The sequence below is a fragment of the Bos indicus genome, chromosome 14, assembly GCF_029378745.1.
Source record: "Bos indicus isolate NIAB-ARS_2022 breed Sahiwal x Tharparkar chromosome 14, NIAB-ARS_B.indTharparkar_mat_pri_1.0, whole genome shotgun sequence".
Classification (NCBI taxonomy): Eukaryota; Metazoa; Chordata; class Mammalia; order Artiodactyla; family Bovidae; genus Bos; species Bos indicus.
In genome coordinates, this window is record NC_091773.1 from 11,279,412 (window position 1) to 11,297,348 (window position 17,937).

At 41.4% G+C, this 17,937-nt stretch overlaps 1 long non-coding RNA gene across 1 annotated transcript in view; it reads left to right on the forward strand.

Moving 5' to 3' along the window:
• Positions 1-17,937, forward strand: part of LOC139186870 (uncharacterized) — a 114,122-nt gene that overhangs the window by 9,447 nt on the left and 86,738 nt on the right. The window contains exon 2 of the long non-coding RNA XR_011570487.1: positions 10,047-10,189. This is a non-coding gene — a long non-coding RNA (uncharacterized lncRNA). The remainder of the gene's footprint in view (positions 1-10,046; positions 10,190-17,937) is intronic.

Consider the following 17,937-nt stretch of genomic DNA (forward strand, 5'->3'; position numbering starts at 1 on the left):
AACTAACAGTGCCACTGATCCTGTGGGATTGCAGATACAGTTTGTTGCATAATTCCTGAAGTATAGCTTGATAATTTTGTGCCTTTTTACTATTATTATTTTATTCATTATGTTTATATGTACCCCCTAGAATAAACCCCTTTTCCTTGAGGAAACACAAAGAGTTCTTCCCTTCCTTGCAACTAGAAGTCTTAACTAAGGTAAACTCTCATTTTTCAGTGCAAAGAATTTTACAGCAGGAAATACCACCTCTCTCTATTTCTTTCTAACTTTGAAACCTGTTTCCTTTCCAGCCAAAAGAAATGATCCTTATATGTCAATGCTGATCTCTATCTCTCCTTTTTAATGAAAATTTCATTGATTACCATATTCTGACTTTTGTCTCTGCTGGATTTTGTCTGCATCCAAACAAGATTTTGTGGAATTGTATCTGAGAGCTATTTCAACCACCATAATTGTATGCTGTTTTAATAGTGGTGTTTGTGATATTTCATGCTTAAATCTTCTCTCTCCCAACAAAGTATAAGCTTTTTGAGGGTAAGGGCTATGCTTTGCATTTATTTATTGCCTAAAGTGCTTAATATAATGCGAGAATTACCAAGGGAATTTCAGAAATTTATATTATTAGATAAACTTGGGTAAACCATGAAGACTGTCTCCATTAAGCGGTTCTTCCATTTCTGATTTCACCTTTGGCTAGCCCACTGGGCAATTTCACAATATTAATTTAATAGTGGAAGACTTGAAGGTAAATAAGTTCAAGAAGTCCAGCACATCTGGTTCTCCCATTATATATGCAGCTAAAAAAATGCTTGAGGTTGGCAAAATCATGTCTACTTTCTGAACCTCAGTTTCAATATGGGGCTAATTGAAGCTGATAGATGTTTTGATCTCGAATTTTTCTGCCATATAGATCTAGTGTCCATGAAAAATGATGACTGATTTCCTTATTTTCATTCTTTTCTAAAACTCTTTGCAACCTCATGAACTGTAGCTCACCAGGCTCCCCTGTCCATGAAATTCCTGAGGGGGACTTTCCAAGCCAGGGATCGAACCCAGGTCTCCTGCATTGCTCTTTAACAGGATTTACTTGTGTTTGGATCTTCAGAGTGGTCCCAGAGGTATGTAGTATGGTGGTTAAGATGAGGGCTTTAGAATCTCAGACCTGGGTTTGAATTTTAGCAGGTCACTGAACCACTTTGATCCTCAGGAATAAAACCTATCTCTGCTCTTTGGCAAGAGGACCTGAAGTGATGATGTATATGAAGCATACGTGTTTAAAAGATTGTGGTAAAGGATAGAGCTTGGATTATAATTCACATCTGTCTCAAACCCACAGGGCTGAGCATCAGCCATCTCTCACTGGGCACTGTGTATTCGGGAAGGTTTTTCTTTTTACTTGGTTGCACTGGTGAAGGGTAAGATACAGCTGATCCTTAGAAAAGCTTTGCTTATTGAATGTGGTAATAGGAGATGCTGGAGATGCACTTAGTGTGGGGAGAGGGAAGGTCTGGCTGAGACTAGATAGAGAAACAGCAAAACATCAGCAACAGCCTTGGTCTTTGCATTCAGCCTTTATTGAATGTAACACCTCCATGGTACTCAGCATCTAAGGCCTTGAAAATGACTCTCACAGGGTCTTCCCTCTTTTGAAAGTCAGTTTATGCAAATGAATGGTCTGTGGACCATTTATGTGACCTTAGTAGATTTCTCCTACATCTGCAATCCTGTTTGGTTGCATATCGAAGAAGGATGCTAATAATTACCTGCCTCTTAGGAACTTAAGAATTATAATTCATATGACTCCAAGTTGGTGATGGACAGGGAGGCCTGGCGTGCTGCAGTCTGTGGGTTCTCAAAGAGTCAGACACGACTGAGCAACTGAACTGAAAGAGGTCAGAAAATAGTCTCCTTTATTCTTATCATTATCCATGTAATATGATAACTATGAGTGAAGTGGACTGACTGACCACTCGTAGAATCACAGGGAGGAGCTGCCTAGACGGGCTACAGCCAAGATGCCTGTGAAAAACCTTCCTGGGCTTGGGTAACAGCCTGGGAAGAGTTTGGAGGGATGGAAGAGCAGAGTGTGTTGTGGGATCTCCAAGTATTCCAGACACTGAGGCTTAGGCTGGACACAAGCTGAGAACATAGTGGGAAAAGAGACAGAAAAAGTAGGGCAGCATCACATTAGGCTTTGGTTGACAAATTTTTAAGTCATGTCTGTTCCTTCTGCTTATTGGCTAAACCAGGAGGCATTTCCAGCCTTCAGGTTCTTAGGCTGCCCCTGGCTTGTGGTCCAAGATTCCATGGGTCACTTAATCTCTCTGAGGCTCAGTCTACCTGATGGTAACATGTTCTGCTTCTTTTTTTTCCCTCATTTCTCTTTAAAAAGATTTTAATGTTACTATCACAAATTTAACTTTATAGAAAAACTATCACAAATGAAATCAACCCTGAATATTCATTGCAAAGACTGATGCTGAAGCTGAAGCTCCAATATTTTGGCCACCTGTTAAGAAGAGCTGACTCAGTGGAAAAGACCCTGATCCTGGGAAAGACTGAGGATAGGAGGAGAAAGGGGTGGCAGAGGATGAGATGGTTAGATGGTATCACTGACTCAATGGTCATGAATCTGAGTAAACTCCAGGAGATAGTGAAGGGTAGGGAAGCCTAGTGTGCTGCAGGCCAGAGGGTTCCTAAGAGTTAGACACAACTCAGCAATTGAACAGTAAGAGTGGCATAGAGGAAAAAGCCTTAGAACTTTAATCATGGCTCTTCCACTGTTTCAGATCTGTCACTGTTAACCCAATCTGCTTTCCCCCGATGTGTAGGTTTATAAATCTCCTTGCTACTGAGTCTAGGCTTATGTTCTGCTTCTTTATGTGATTGTTGCCCCCCAGACTGCGTGGTAGGAGTACATGTGGATTGTAGGTGCTGCTGCTAAGTCGCTTCAGCCATGTCCGACTCTGTGCGACCCCATAGATGGCAGTCTACCAGGCTCCCCCGTCCCTGGGATTCTCCAGGCAAGAACACTGGAGTGGGTTGCCATTTCCTTCTCCAATGCATGAAAGTGAAAAGTGGAAGTGAAGTCACATGGTCGTGTACGACTCTTCGCGACCCCATGGACTGCAGCCTACCAGGCTCCTCCGTCCATGGGATTTTCCAAGCAAGGGTACTGGAGTGGGGTGCCATTGCCTTCTCCGGTTGTAGGTGCTATGCAAGTACAATTCTTTTTTTTTGCCACACCACACAACACATGGGATCTTAATTCCCCAACCAGGGATTGAACCTGAGCCCCTTGCAGTAGAACCATGTAGTCTTTTCCATTGGTCTGCCAGAGAAGTCCTTGAATGTTTTAAATTAAATATTGGTTCATGACACCATATAATATATTAAAAACAAAATGATCACATATTGCTTCTGTTTTATGTTTTGGTGTTTTGGCCTTGAGGTTTGAAGGCTCTTAGTTCCCAGACCAGGGGTTGAACCATCACCCCCTGCGTTGGCAGGTGAAGTCATAATCACCGGTTTCCAGTGAAGTCCCAGCATCATATAATCTAGATATTTGATCAGGATAATAGATACAGATATTTGAAATGTAACAGTCATAATAATGTGATTCTAATAGCAATCATCTTTTGAGTGTTTGCCAGTGCCTCTGAAACGAGTCCTTTATAAATATGGCCCCATTTAATTTTCACAACACCTCTGTTTGATAAATACCACTGTCCCCCTTTACAGATGAAATAACTGAGCCTCAGAATGGTTAAGAAAACTGCCTGCAGCTGCACAGTTCTCAAAAATAATACAGTTGGGATTTGAATCTGGATAACTCAAGTTTTCTGTTGAGTTGTGCAAAGGAAGCAACCAGATTGGGAACCTGGATGTTCCAGAAAAAAAAAGGATGTGGAAGACATCTCTGTAAATATAGGGGGAGGCATAATGCTCAAGGGGCAAATTGTATCCAACAGCCAGATATTTGTAAATAAGTGATGACTAACTGCTCGGTAAATTAAATTCCACCTTATTTATTTTTTTCTTATCCTTCTCCCCTTTATGTTGACTTTAGAATATAACCATAGAAATAAGAAAGATAAACTTTTATATTCACAAATGTTTAAGATAAATGTGTAATTCCTATGTTACCAAGGGGAAAGGGGAGTTTAAAATAGGAACTTCTCAAGGTCACATGGCTGGCCAGTGACTGACCTAGGGTTCTGAACCCTCATTCTCAGCCTGTCTCCACTACAACACGCTATTTCCTCAAGTCATCATTATCCCAAACAGCTCCATTCTCGAAGCTAAGCACCTCTGTTTCTCCAATTCTCCACTTTTCACTTGAAAATAATACTGTCTCCACTAAACTGAAAGCTGAAACCGCCATCTCCCAAACGGGAGCGTTAAATTCATTACTAAAGCTTAAAACTCAATTCAGGTATGCTCAGCTAGCAGCCCAGGCGGGGAAGTGAGACGCCTATAACCATCTCGGTGCTTTTGCTCATTTTATGGGCCCCTCCCCTCTCGCTCCCCCTCCCCTGCCGACCATCAGGAATTCACATTCTGGAGGCTCCTTTGTGGCAGCATGGGCTCACATCTCAATTTCCAAACATCTGGCTGGTTTCAATCAATGAGGCTCTAAACACACCACTCCTGGGGCTGCAGAGCTAGTGGTGGGGATAACTGGATTCAGGATGCACAGCCAGCAATAAACAACCAGAGGCCTCTGCATTCTTTTATTCATGAGACTCTTGGTTTACACTCCCAAGGCTGGGCTGGGCAGAGGGAAACGTGAACACAAGACCTTACACAGCTAACAGGGCTGACAAGCCAGCTTAGTATAGGGCAAGTAAGTCTAGTCCTGTCTTCAGAACCAAAATTCTGCTTCGTGACTACAGGATAACAGAATACAAACAAACCTGCAGAGCAATCAGGACAAGAATTGGATGTACAAAGTAGGGGAGGAAATGTCTTTTCTAAAAGAGAAGATAAGAGTAAGAAGTTCTCTTCTTTGAATAGTGCTTTGTAATCAACAAAGGGCTTCCCAGGTGTCAGTGGTAAGGAATCTGCCTGCAATGAAGGAGATGGGGGTTTGATCCCTGGGTCGGGAAGATCCCCTGGAGAAAGGAAAGGCAACCCACTCCAGTATTCTTGCCTGGAGAATCCCATGGACAGAGGAGCCTGGTGGACTATAGTCCATGGGGCTGCAAAAGAGTTGGACATGACTTAGCAAGTAAACAACAAATCAACAAAATGTAATTGCACAATGGAGAGAGAGGGTAACAGCCAGAAACCCTATGGTTAGATTGCTGTGTTCCCATCCAGCTCTTCCCAATTATAAGCTGAGTGAGCCTGGGCAAGATGTTTAAACTTCTGTTGTCTTACTTTTCTAGGGATGAGAAATCCTCCCACTGTGTTCCTATTAGAACTTTTGTAAGGATTAAATAGGGCTTCCCAGGTAGCACTAATGGTAAAGAATATGCCTGCCAATGTAGGAGACGCAAGAGACTTGAGTTTGATCCCTGGGTTGGGAGGATTCCCCTGGGGTAGGAAAGGGCAACCCACTGTAGTATTCTTATCTGTGAAATTCCGTGGACAGAGGAGGCTGGTGGGTTACAGTCCATGGGATCTCAGAGAGTTGGACACGATTGAGAAAGGATTAAAAAAGATCCCACATAAGAAGTGTTGAGAGACTGTCTGCTACCTGGAAATGCCATATAAATGTGCTTGCTATTATTATTTCAGTTGTTCTTTACAAATGGCCAGCAGAGTAGAGTAGATATTACTGAAACTGGGTAATCATTGCTGCTACTGCTAAGTCGCTTCAGTCGTGTCCGACTCTGTGTGACCCCATAGACGGCAGCCACCAGGCTCCCTCGTCTCTGGGATTCTCCGGGCAAGAATACTGGAGTGGGTTGCCATTTCCTTCTCCAATGCAGGAAAGTGAAAAGTGAAAGTGAAGTCGCTCAGTCGTGCCCGACTCTTAGCGACCCCATGGATTGCAGCCTACCAGGCTCCTCTGTCCATGGGGTTTTCCAGGCAAGAGTACTGGAGTGGGTTGCCATGGTAATCATTAGCCAAATCCATTTCACCTGCCTTCCCTCATCAAGGTTGAGTGAAAACTACCAAAACTTTGCATGCCTTTCAAGCAGCACGGTAGCCTAAACAATAAGATGTTTGCCTGAGTTTTCCAGGCACTTGGAGTCAGCTGTGTCTAGTTTAGGCTAAGTTGGTTAAGACTGGGCATGTGCAAGTCTCAGCTCCTTGACCTTTTGATTTCAGAGGGCCTCAGGTCAAGCTAAGCTCCTTGGTTTATTAAAGGCTCTCCCCATACCTTTGACTGCCTTGCTGCATTTTTCCTTATCCCATAAATGCCACAAGCACCTTGCCTTCTGGGAAGTGGATCTGGAGTCCTTCTGTCTCCTTGATTGGCTGCCTTTGTCATAAACCCTCCCTTAACTGCAAGCCTCAGCGTCTCAGCAATTTAGCTTGATGTGAGTCAGGAAAAATGAACCTGCTTCAGTAGCATTACCTCTGTTGGAAAAATGGAAGCTCAAAGCGATTAAGTTTAAAAGTGTACCAGTAGTAAGTGGTAGAGGTAAGTTAAAACTTAGCTCCAGTGCTTTTCTTTCTTCTCTCTCTCTCCTTTTTTTTTTTTTTTGCTGACTCACTGTGAGGCTTGCAGAATCTTAGTTCCTCCACTCAGGGATTGAACCTAGGCCTCATCAATGAAAGTGATGAGGCCTAACCACTGGATGACCAGGTAATTTCTCAGTTAATTCACTCTTTGTGAATTGAGCCCTTACTCTATGTGCGAGCTACACTGTTGAGGACTCAGAGATATAACTTGATGTAGGTATTTCCTCAAAAGTATCGGAGGCTCATGCTTACTGCCTGATACAAGCAAAGCTGGAAGAGATTTGGTGGTATGAATGGGTAAGCTTTCAATAGCAGGCCTTCATTACTAAGCCATGGTTTTGCAAGGTTTAAGTGATGGAACCACTAGAAATCATGAAATTTTGCTCTTCTTTCGGAAACACTGAATTCTTGAGCTGTTCCGTGAATGAAGGAGACACACTATCAAATTCACACTCTACTCAGAAAGTTCAGTGGTAGAATTTCAGGCTCAGGAGGAGTTGAACTCTCCTGATTCAAAGCCCATGCCATCTCTTACTGGCTATTTGACCTAGAGTCAATTCATTACCCTTTCTGAGTCTACAGTTCTTTTATTATTTTTTTATCAGTTTTATTTATTTTAAAAATTTTACTGGAATATAGTTGCTTTACAATGTTGTGTTAGTTTCTACAGTACAGCAAAATGAATCAGTTATCAGTATACATATATTCTCTCTTTTTTGTGTTTCCTTTCCATTTAGGTCACCGCAGAGCACTGAGTTGAGTCCTGGTGCCATACAGCAACTTCTCATTAGTTATCTATCTCATTCATAATATCAATAATGTATGTGTCAATCCCACTCTCCCAGATCATCCCAACACCCCTCCCGTGCCCCATTCCCCACTTGGTGTCCATATGTTTGTTCTTTTAAATGGGGATATGGCTCCGACCTCCCCTTAGAGATAATGAGATAATGCAGCTTCACCCAGTCTTATTTAAGCCTTATATCCTCTTTCCCGAAAATCCTGATTGCCTTCCTGCAGATAGCCTGCAAGACCCTGACATAGAAAATGACTCTGCTTTTTGATTTTTAGAATGTTTGTTTTAAATTTTCTCTTGTGGCCATTCCTGAGGATGGAGGGCAGGCAATAACGTGGTGTGTGATTGTGACTGCAACTCTCCCCTGCCCAGTCATGGGTAAAAGCAGCTGGCATTTATAAATCTTTGGGGCCTGTTACTGAGTGTATTCTAAAATCAGCTGTCTAATGGAATTTTAAAAAATGTTTATTTAAAGCTTGTGTTGTGTATTCTGTCACATCCTACTCTTTTCAGCCCCATGGACTGTAACCTCCCAGGTTTTTCTGTCCATGGAATTCTCCAGGCAAGAATATTGGAGTGGGGTGCCATTTCCTACTCCAGGGGATCTTCCTGACTCAGGGATCGAACCTGTGACTCTAGTGTCTCCCACATTGGCAGGCAGATTCTTTACCTCTTGTGCCACCTGGGGAGCCCATTTCATGCTTATTGTGTGTTAAATGGGGCTTCCCTGGTGGCTCAGTCAGTAAAGAATCTGTTATAGTCAGAGGAAACAGGTGATTAAGGCAGATAAGGCCCACTCTCTTGTATAACATATTTTAGTGGAATGACATGTAACAAACCCATAAACAAATAATAATTTAAAGCAGTAATATATGCTCTGAAGGCTGGAAAATAATAGTGCTATGATAGCTACTACTACTGAATTGGTAATAGTACTCATGATTATAGCCAGCAAGAGAGGACTGAGTATCTAATAGGCAGCAGTGTGATTGCTCTTCTTTCACTTATCACGTCTTTTTTTTTTTTTTTTTTAAAGGAGCACCTTTTTCACATTTCTTAGATTAGTTTTATGGGGTTATGGTTTGGAAAACCTTCATTTCCAGCAAACAATCTTCAAGTGTAGCTTTCAGTGTGCCTGCCCCTAACATTTGCAGGGCCCTGGATAAGAGTACAAATAGTGGCCCACATACCATGTGTCTAAATATTTAAGGGTTACAAATCAAGCTAATAAACTTTCAAATCTATCCTCCTAGCTTGACAAATACAATGTCATAACAATGTGCAAAGCCAGGTTTCGATTTCGAACTCTCAGAGCCTTGGGTTTTTGTGCCGGAAAGTGGTGGCCTGGGGAGAACTGGCTCCTGAGAACCACATTCTTTCTCAGCCCTGAAGCGGTAAGAGGTTTTGCTTGAAAGATATGGACCGCAACCCACACCCACGAACACCTATCATTTGGGTACCTCTTGGCATGCCCGTTAAAAAGTCTGGACCAGAAATTCCAGAGTTCTTGGTACCCAGCAAACAAAGAAACATAAAGTACAGATAGAATGACTAATTATCCTTTAAATTACTTCCAACCCTGACATTTCATGATTCGGTTTTTAGTGCTAGAATTTGGATGATCTGAAACGTGCAAAATATTAATATCATGCTCTGCATGTACATAATATTTTGTCTAGGAATAAGTGTGCCTTGTGGAAAATTCTTAACAGTGGCATAGGAAACACAGCACTGGGATCTATTGTATAGACATGTCTTGTCAATAATAATATTCATTGATCTCAAAAGGCCCTAGAATCCAAACAAATGTCAAATCTCAGCAGGTAAGAGTAACCAAGGTCAGAATTATGGGCAAAATATTTCCCTTCCTTGGACTTCAGTTTCACTTGTGAAAATACTAAGCTTTGGATTCCAAGTTCCTGTTAGCACATTTTTATAATTCTATATGTGATCTTCAAAAGCTTTCCCCTTGAATAGGAAGCAAGGGTGTTTAGTAAGAAGGATCTCAACAATGAGATGTTTACCAAGAGCAATAATTGTGAATTATGTTACAATTCTCTTAAAGCCTATGTAAAAGGTTGAATGCATTATCTCATTGAATTTTTCATTCCTAGCCTGTGATGCTGGTATCTTTTCCTTCACTTGCCACTAAAGAAAATGAATCTGAGAGAAGATAAGTGAATTACCCACCATCTTTCAGCCTCTGAGTGACAGGGCCGGGTCACAAATCCGTGTACAACCTTTAAAGTGGGTCAGCAGGTTTTCAAACCTTTGCATTGGGGAAAGGTGCTCTTGTAGGTGTGAAATCCACTCTTTCTGAAGGAAGAAGGGGATAAAAAGCAGCAAGCACAAGTATGTCTCTTGTGACTCATTAGTCAACTTCAGGCGGACCTCTATTTCATAAGGAAAATCATTATTGCAGTTGCTACCAGGCTGATACACACAAGATGTACATGCCCTCCACGCTGCAGCCCTGTCTCACTTTGCCCTGGACACTCAGCCTCTGAAATAATACAGCCAATGGGACACTTGCCTGGCACATATGTTGTAAAATGCATAAAGGCTGAGAACGTGTTTCCGAGCCCTGCTTCTCTTTCCATCTCTTAAATAGATTGTGTGCGCAGTCTGGCCAGTTGCCCGCAGCATTCTACCTGCTGCGCTGGGAAAGGCTGAGCCTCCGTGGAGAAAAAGAGGCTCCAAGAGACTTCATGCCAGGCGGAGGACACAGGATATGCTGCTAATTAAGTGTCCAAGGTGAGTGGAGACAATGGAAGAGGGGAGGTGGTGAATGTAAAACTAAACATCAAAGCATTACAAAGAAGCACACCTAAATGCAGATTCACTGGAATGAATCAAATGAAAGTAAGTTGAAACAAGAGAACAGTGCTAAATTCACCAAATGGAAACACATTTTGGGGACAAGATCTTGCTTGTGTTAACCCACCAACTGTGGTGGCCAATGATGTATCTGGCCACTAATACGCTGTTCCTCACTTGGCCTGGGATTTCAGTCTCTGTTACTTTCTTTAATGTCTGTATGACTGTGGGTTGGTTAATTAAACTTTTAAATCTCTTTTGTTTGGAAAAGGGGGGTAATTATACATACTACTCAGGGTTTTTTTTGTTGTTGTTGTTGACAAGTGTGTTATACTTTCTATCCAAACTGGTTTAGGTCAGCCTTTGGAAAATAGATGTTTATCTTATCTCTAGAAGCTGCTGTAATCAGAATCGCCATTTTCATTAATTTTTATTTCCAACTTCCATGCTTAACAAAATGATCCCACTAAATGTTGAGTGCACTTGTTAAATTTTAAATCAAATTTAATGAGGCAGAATTTACATACAATAAAACACTCAGTTCAGGTGTAAAGTTCAGTGACTTTTGATAATTCTATACCTTCTTGTAATCACCACTACCATCAAAATAAGGAAAACTCTCATGCTAAGATGTCCTCTGCTGACCCTTTGTGATCAGTGACCCTCAACCTCCAGCCCACGCAATTACTGATCTGCTTCCTGTTACCGTGTGTATTGCACACTGTTTGTTTCTTGCCTTTTCGCACACTTTAGGTTTTTATTTGCTCTTCTATATCCAGCTTTTTAATGTGTGAATTTAGGTGATTGACTTTACCATTTGCTTTTCCTGCTTTAACCACATCTCAAAAATTGATATGTTTTAATTTTCATCCAGTTTGGAATACCTTATCATTTCTCTTCTTGTTTCTCCTTCAAATGGTTTCTTGAGCAATGTATTATTGATTTCATACACATGTGGGCAATTTTGAGTTATCTTGCTATTTTCTGATAATATTAGTTTTAATTCTATTGTGATCAAAGAGCATGCTCAGCTTTATTTCAGTTGTTTAAAATTTGAGACTTCTTTTATGGCTAAGGACATCATGGTAAAAGTGAATATTCTCTTAAGAAGGCAGATCTCATGTTAACTTTTCTTACCACAATAAACTTGAAAAAAAATTAGAAAATGTCATTTGTATTTACCATATTTGGCACTCTACAGTCTTTTGTGTTGATACAACGTTCCTTTTAGTATCATTTCCATTCTTCCTTTAGTTCCTTTAATTTTTATTTTTTGTATACTGTATCTGTTAACAAATTCTTGCAGCCTTTGTATGTCTAAAAGTCTTTATTTTTACCTAAGTTTTGAAAAGTGTTTTTTCTGGCAATAGAAAAGTGTTTTCCTTTCGGCACTTTTAAGACTGTAAGCCATTTTCTCTGATTTACATAGTGCTAAACATTCTTATCTCTTACCTTTACTTCTAGTCCTCTGTTAATAATAACTTTTTTCTATAGAAGACTTTGAGATATTATTATTGGTTTTTAGAATTTGGTTATTATCATCAATTTTCTTTATTTCTGTTCCCCTTTTCTGTGTTTTCTCTCATATTTTTGGATAAATAAAGTCCAAAATCCTTAGCTAATCATACAAAATCCTTCCACATCTAGTCCCTGGTGACCTCAACTTTATGGCTTATAACTCCTCTGCCCTGAACTAATGTGCTGTCATACCTCCCAAGTCTCCACAACATTTTATAACTTCATTTATTCTATTCATCATTTTTTCAACCTACTGCAGTGGAAGTTTTCTGGTTTTTCCAGATATGTTTTCCAGTCTTATTTCAGGCTGTATGCCTAGGACACTCTTCTGTATGGGCTACATTAATGGGATTCAAAAGATTGCCAGGAGAAATATCAATAACCTCAGATATGCAGAGGACACCACCCTTATGGCAGAAAATGAAGAAGAACTAAAGAGACTCTTGATGAAAGTGAAAGAGGAGAGTGAAAAAGTTGGCTTAAAGCTCAACATTCAGAAAATGAAGATCATGGCATCTGGTCCCATCACTTCATGGGAAATAGATGGAGAAACAGTGGAAACCAGTGTCAGACTTTATTTTTTGAGGCTCCAAAATCACTGCAGATAGTGATTGCAGCCATGAAATTAAAAGACGCTTACTCCTTGGAAGGACAGTTATGACCAACCTAGATAGCATATTCCAAAGCAGAGATATTACTTTGCCAACAAAGGTCCGTCTAGTCAAGGCTATGGTCCAGTAGTCATGTATGGATGTGAGAGTTGGACTGTGAAGAAAGCTGAGCGCCGAAGAATCAATGCTTTTAAACTGAGGTGTTGGAGGAGACTCTTGAGAGTCCCTTGGACTGCAAGGAGATTCAACCAGTCCATTCTAAAGGGGATCAGTCCTGGGTGTTCTTTGGAAGGACTTATGCTAAAGCTGAAACTCCAGTACTTTGGCCACCTCATGTGAAGAGTTGACTCATTGGAAAAGACTTTGATGCTGGGAGGGATTGGGGGCAGGAGGAGAAGGGGACAACAGAGGATGAGATGGCTGGATGGCATCACTGACTAGATGGACATGAGTCTGAGTGAACTCTGGGAGTTGGTGATGGACAGGGAGGCCTGGCGTGCTGTGATTCATGGGGCTGCAAAGAGTCGGACACGACTGAGTGACTGAACTGAACTGAATGCAAGTCTAAATTATATCATAAGGGTGGGGTCCTAATTAGGCAGAAATGGTGGCCGTATAAGAACACAGTTTGCTTTATCCATGTACATGCAAGGAAGAAAGCTGTTGTGGGGACCTGGTAAGGTGACCACCTGCAAACTAGGGAAGGAGCTCTCTCACCAGACACTGACCTTGCTCACACCTTGATATTGGACTTCCAGTATCTAGAACTGTGAGAAATAAGATTTCAGTTGTTTGTCACTCAGTCTATGGTATTTTCCAAGTAGCCTCAGCAAACGAATAAAAGAGCTGACTAACACTGCTGCTGCTGCTAAGTTGCTTCAGTTGTATCCAACTCTATGTGACCCCATAGATGGCAGCTCACCAGGCTCCACCGTCCCTGGGATTCTCCAGGCAAGAGCACTGGAGTTGGTTGCCATTTCCTTGTCCAATACATGAAAGTGAAAAGTGAAAGTAAAGTCGCTCAGTCGTGTCTGACTCTTCGAGACCCCAAGGACTGCAGCCCATCAGACTCCTAGGCCCATGGGGTTTTCCAGGCAAGAGTACTGGAGTGGGGTGCCATTGCCTTCTCTATGGCTAACACTAACGGTATAAAATACATCCTTGGAAGGAAACACATGTTTGATTCAAATGCCAAAACTGAAAGACTCTGTGTGTGTGTGTGTGTGTGTGTGTGTGTGTGTACATACTTGGCACACTAGAGAATATTATGATAAACAAGACAGACATGCCTCTTGATGTCTTATAGTTCATGGTCCAGTGGAAATACAGTCAGATGTTTGTGAATTTTCCTCAGTTGGTTCACCTTGTATATATTTATGGGAATCTGTAAAGAGGAGTTAGAAGGTAGTTAACAGAAATTTTTGAGTTTCACCAATAGAACTACCACTTACTGTACAATTTCCTCGGCTATAAAATGGATTAATGAGATCACATATAGTCATTGAACACATAATTATTGAGTGTTTGCAAATGCCAACTAAAAGATATAGAATACTGAACAGAAACTGAAATGTCATTTCTCATAATTTATAATCTAATCAGGTAATATAGTAACTGAAGTATATTAGAACCTCAAATTTTACTTATATTACCTTTATAAATGTAGTTTCTAATGACATACATGTGTGTCTCCCTCTGTCCTTATAAATCACAGCTTCTACTCTATTAATCCTCATGGTCATAGACTGTTTTAGTTACTTCTGTACTCTGATAGTCTGGTGCAGTCTCTGGTGTGTTCTTAGTGAATAAATGAACGAATTAAAGTATTTTAATAAGCACTGCTATTCTATGGGCTATTTTCATGGGTAATTCTATGGATACCCACATTTAAAGCTTTTCCCCAAACTATTGCCAAGTGAACCAGATATGTTTATTACTTTTTTTGAGTGCATGGCTTTGTTTTAAACCTTTAGTCATTGTTCAGAACTCTACTTCAAATGATGAGAATTGCCTGAGGGATCAAGGGAGGTTAAAATTAGTAAATATGTAGGATCCAGTCTATTACTTGATACATAGTATAAGTTCCATTTAGAGAACTAAGATCATGGCATCCAACTCAACATTCAGAAAACTCAACATTCAGAAAAGATTTCAAAAACTTAGCATTAAGATCCAGTTCAGCATTCAGAAAACTAAGATCATGGCATCTTATCCTATCACTTTATGGAAAATAGATGGGGAAACAATGGAAACAGTGACAGACTTTATTTTTGGGGAGCTTGAAAATCACTGCAGTTGGTGACTGCAGCCATGAAATGAAAAGATGCTTGCTTCTTGGAAGAAAAGCTATGACCAACCTAGGCAGCATATTAAAATGCAGAGACATTACTTTGCCGACAAAGATCCATCTAGTCAAAGCTATGGTTTTTCCAGTAGTCATGTATGGATGTGAGAGTTGGACTCTAAATAAAGCTGAATGCTTAAGAATTGGTGCTTTTGAACTATGGTGTTGGAGAAGGCTCCTTAGAGTCCCTTGGACTGCAAGGAGATCAAACCAGTTAATCCTCAAGGAAATCAGTCCTGAATATTGATTGGAAGAACTGATGCTGAAGCTGAAACTCCAATACTTTGGCCACCTGATGTGAGGAATGACTCATTGGAAAAGACCCTGATGCTGGGAAAGATTGAAGGCAGTAGGAGAAGGGGACAACAGAGGATGAGGTGGTTGGATGGCATCATTGACTCGATGGACATGAGTTTGAGTAAACTCTGGGAGTTGTTGATGGACAGGGAGTCCTGGTATGCTGCAGTCCACGGGGTCACAGAGCTGGACATGAATGAGCAACATAAATGCTTGATGAATTGAATCTGAATAAGAAACTGTCATTTAGAACCTATGTGTAGTGTCCATCCCCCTTAGCTTTGTGGTCAGGCAAGGTTAACTGTCTAAGTTCATCAGATATAGGGGTTTCCCTGGTGGCTCAGCTGATAAAGAATCCACCTATAATGTGATCCCTGAATTGGGCAGATCCCCTGGAGAAGGGAAAGGCTACCCACTCCAGTATGCTGGCCTGGAAAATTCCAGGGACTGTACAGTCCATGGGATTGCAAAGAGTTGGACACGACTGTGTGACTTTCACTTTCATATCAGATATAGTAGGAGCAGGACTAAGGACCAGATACCTTGATCTCCATCCCTTATCAAGCACACTAGTGAAGGAAAGCTATTCCCTCATCAGAATATCAGCAGGAAATTAGGCATTGTAAAATCTGCATACAATCCTATAGAAACATGAGATACTGGGAAAGTCTTAGTTATGAAGCTTCAAAAATGAGCATTCTTTGCTAAACAAACGCCAACAGTAGTGGAGGAGATCATGTGGCCCAACCTCAGAAGCTTTGGACCACAGACATGCCTCGACTTAGGGTGGTTTGACCTAGGGTTTTTTTTTTTTTTGACTTCATGGTGGTGGGAAAGTGATACCCATTCAGTAGAAACTGTACCTAATATTTTGAAACTTGATTTACTGTGCACCTTTCCCCTCCTACCCCTGCCATCGGGCTAGCTATTTGCTATTTTATACTCCAGTGTTGCTGGGTGGTGGCAAAGAACTGCAGCTCCCAGCCAGTCCCACAGTCATCCAGGAGGGTAAACAACTGGTGTGCTGACAAGCATCCTGCACCCAACAACCATTCTGTTTTCCTTTCAGTATGGTATTCATTCAATTACATGAGATATTCAACACTTTAAACTTTGTGTTAGTTTTGCCCAGTTGTAGGCTAACACAACATGAGCATGTATAAGGTAAGCTAGGCTAAGCTGGAATGCCCTTTGACCTCGGATATTTTCAACTTATAGTGGGTGTATCAGGATGTAGCCCATTGTAGATCAAAGAAGCTCTGTATTTAGTTTTCCTTGTGAGGCTTTGGCCCAAGTCTTCAGAATCAGAATATGGATCCTAGAGTAAAGCACATCAGGGTCCCTGTCTCATTAAGTTACTGTTTAACAAGGACATGTAGCTTATCTTCTCTAAGCCTGGGTTGCCTTTTGCATGACTGGGAACCTACTCCTTTCTCACAATGTTGTACAAGTACAGCATTTAGAGAAATTTCTTAGTAAATGGTAATGACCCCACTTTACTGGCCTCCAGGCAAAAGATAGGCCTGGGATTATGTTTAGACAGGTAGGCAGTTCCACATAATAGCTAAGATTAAGAGTCATACAGTTGTGGGTTTGAATGCTAGTTCTGCCATTTGCAACTTTGTGACTTGGGGAAGTGACTTGGCCTCTCCATAGATGTCAGAATCAGCCAGTTATACTGCTGGAGTGCATACCATGATGCCTTTCCCAGATCCCTTTTCAGGAATGACAGTGAAAAGTGAAAGTGAAAGTCACTTGGTTGTGTCTGACTCTTCGAGACCCCATGGACTATACAGTCCATGGAATTCTCCAGGCCAGAATACTGGAATAGGTAGCTGTTCCCTTCTCCAGGGGATTTTCCCAACCCAGGGATCAAACCCAGGTCTCCCTCATTGCAGGTGGATTCTTTATCAGCTGAGCCACAAGGGAAGCCCAAGAGAACTGATTTTTCCAACTGCTAGGGGTAGTCCTAACTGCTGACTCTCAGCTCAAGTCCTCCACAGGAGTTACCTTTGGTGAGAGTTCCTTACCCAGCATCACAACTCCCTCCTTGGGCAGCTTTTATTTGTGACTCATTGCTTTGGGGACATAAAGTCTCAGCCCCTGTCTCCGGCTTGGGACAACTGTAAGAGGCCAGTGTAGCTTCAGAGCTCCCCATGGAGCCACTTGAGCCCTGTGGGGACCATCCCGTAGCCCATCTTCTGTTACTGCCTGATTCTGGTTCTTTCTCTTTCCCCATGGGTGTTTATTCTGATAGCATTTCCCAGTACAATGTTCTGTAATGCCAGTCTCAGATACTCTTTGCACAGGAAAACAGTCTGCAACAGACATGCAAATAACCAAAACCCCCAAGTCTCAGTGACTAAGTGTTTATCTACACAGTTCAGCTCTTCTTCACGTGGTCACTTGGTGATTTAGTCTGATGAAGGCTCTGTTGATGCCCTGTAGCTTCTGAAACAAGCAGACTCTTTAGCTGAAAGTCCCTGCCACAGCTGGGAGAGCATCATTGGCTCCTATAGGCATTGATCTGAAAGAGACCTGTGACTCTTCCATACAGACCCTGGGCAGACTCTGAGAATGAATGCAGTCACCAAGTCAAGTTGGAAAAATGGCTGAGAGCATTTCAGTAGTCAGGTTGGAATCGAAATTGTGGAGAAAATTTTCAACAAGGAAGACTGTGGCAGAGTGACAGATGTTATAAATTGATGGAAGCAAAGGCTCAGGACAATATTTTCCTTTTCCTTTTTACATTTTTGCCGCATTCACCCATTTTTATAATATGTTACTGAATTTTGCTGTACTAGTAGGTTTACAGACACACTTACTTGTTGAAAGAAAAATATTTATATTAAAAAAGCATGATAAAAGAAAGACTAGAATTATTCTTTGGAGACCTGACATAATTTATCAGTTCA